The sequence below is a fragment of the Meleagris gallopavo genome, unplaced genomic scaffold (assembly GCF_000146605.3).
Source record: "Meleagris gallopavo isolate NT-WF06-2002-E0010 breed Aviagen turkey brand Nicholas breeding stock unplaced genomic scaffold, Turkey_5.1 ChrUn_random_7180001948143, whole genome shotgun sequence".
Taxonomy (NCBI): domain Eukaryota; kingdom Metazoa; phylum Chordata; class Aves; order Galliformes; family Phasianidae; genus Meleagris; species Meleagris gallopavo.
In genome coordinates, this window is record NW_011209944.1 from 1 (window position 1) to 2,203 (window position 2,203).

The 2,203-nt window shown below is 48.5% G+C and overlaps 1 long non-coding RNA gene across 1 annotated transcript; it reads left to right on the plus strand.

Annotated features, from left to right (window-relative positions):
- Positions 1-18: 18 nt before the first annotated feature.
- LOC104916789 lies at positions 19-1,316 on the plus strand. Its single transcript, XR_796678.2, has 2 exons — positions 19-148; positions 979-1,316. It is a non-coding gene; the product is annotated as an uncharacterized LOC104916789 (long non-coding RNA).
- The last annotated feature ends 887 nt before the right edge of the window (positions 1,317-2,203 follow it).

Consider the following 2,203-nt stretch of genomic DNA (forward strand, 5'->3'; position numbering starts at 1 on the left):
CTCCGAAGCCAATCCCGTTTTAACCGTGTACTCTTCCTCCAGTGCCTTACGTTCCGTGATATTTCACCGCAAGCTCCTACGCTTTTTCCCAGCCGTGCACGGGAAGGCTGTTATCAGGTTATCTGAAGCAGAAGATTCTGGCGCACCTGTAAGTACCGTGGAAGCTTTCTGTACACTAAAGGGTGCTTTTAAGTGGTATGTAATTTAGTAGGCTCTGTCCGGTTGCCTCGTTTCCTCTTGATGTTGCAAAGAGGCACAGTAGGCTATTTGGGGTTTCCCAACACCATATTCTTTTGCCTCTATCTTTTAACGGATCTGAGCGTTTTGACTAAGGGTAGTGAGAGAAAGCGATGCTCATTTCTGGGTGCGTACTTGTAGTGCAAAATGCAGTGCTGTTCCGAAGTATGGCCCGATGCCTGTTTTCACGGTTTCCAGACAGTGGTACTTGCTCATATACGGAGAAGAGGGCTTGGGGTTTTGAGCAGGTCGGAGGCGAGGAAGGGGAAACCTGGTTGAGGGGTGCTGGATGTTTCATTCTCAGCTCTAGAAGTCAAGTTTGATGGCTTTTGCGTGGGCTTACGAAGTCTACATCGAGTTTTTCTTTTCTGCCAGAAAGACTTAAGTTGCCCGGAGATATAATGGGGCGCTCGGAACCCCAAGACAAATCTGGCTTCTGTGGCCGATTTGTAGTCCGTTACTGTCTAGCTGGGGTGGGGAGGGGTTAAAAAAAAGGAAAGAAAAAGATAGCATGTCCCATTGCTGCCCCTCCCCAATTGTGCATAATTGGTCTTTGTAGCTTTGCTTGGAATGCGTCAGTTGCGGAAAGGCAGTAATTTGAAGAGCAGCGCTTGAATGGCGAAGAACTATTTCACCGGGTTCTGTGGATGGTTCTTTGCTCGCCTTCCTTCGCTTCCTGCCCTCTCTGCTCTTCTTTGTGTTGTAGCACGCTACGTTGTGTAACGTTATTTCCTTCTCCAGCTTCATAGTCGTTTGGTGACTGTTGGCGAGAAGTGTGCTGCTAACTTGGGCCTGACCGATGGATTCCAGATGGCTGTGAGATAGCCACCCTCAGGCCCTTCAGTCTACCGCACGCGTCTCCGTATTCTGGGTGGCTGTCAGTTGGGCCAGCCTCCTGGCTAAGATGTTTGCACCGCAGTAGTTGCTGCACGCGTACGGATCGCCACCGAATGGATGTCACATGTTGCCCGTCAGTCTAGCCACCGTTGACATATCATTGTTTTTGGTGGGTGCCTGTGGAGGGTAACGAAAAGCTTTGAGCAGCATTTGCACAATAAAGATGGAGCATGGGGATATCATCTCTGTCTCGCGTGTCTTACTGATGGGAATGGTTTTGCAAGTTAAAACGGTGGGTCTCCGTCTCCCAAAGATAATATAGGATGTGCCGTGTGTTTGAGGCCTTGCCATCTTCCCCCAGCTTCCAAATTAAAGGGCGTGGGTTTTATTGCGTAATAGCAGCATCAACAAGGGGCAGGCGTAGAATGATAGAGGAATGCGGTTGGAAGAAAGCTTCCAGGTATCATCTGTCGTATGGCCCTGTCCTGAGGCCGAACAAACTCTACCGGCATGATTTCTGAACGGTGCTCGTCAGCCTGTTCTTATCCAATCTCGTAGTTTTGCCACCGCTTCCGCTTTCTTTTCAGTCGCGGATTTTGCGATGCAGAGAATTAATTTCTCCCGCAGAAAATTTCCCCAATGGAAAAGACTTCGTGATACTTGAGACGGCAATTGTTGCGCTTCTGCTGTCTTTGATGTTCGGCTGCCCTTCTCCGTTTTTCTTTTTGAATACGAAGAAAACATTTAAAAAGAAAGAAAAACAGCAACGTGGTATTGTTCCATAACTAGAAGGAGGGGTAGCTACAGGCACCGTGAGGCTCGCATCGAATAAAGAGGGAGATTTCTCCCTTTGGCCCCTCCTCTTGCTACTAATATGTTCGAAAAAACAATTTTTTAATCATCTCGAGCAACCGTGGCCAGATAAGGTCTCGCTGGGATTTTGCCTGCCTAATTTTCTCCCTGCGTATCCTAGCAACATCCTTGTTCTCTTACCGAGTTTCCTGTCCCTTCTTCCAAAGATGGCCAACTCCTGGCCTGCCCGTCCAATACGTTGTCTTTTGATTGGAGGAATTGGCACCAAAAAGTCCCCAGCACGTTTGAGGAGGAGCCGATAAGTGTGTCATGGTTT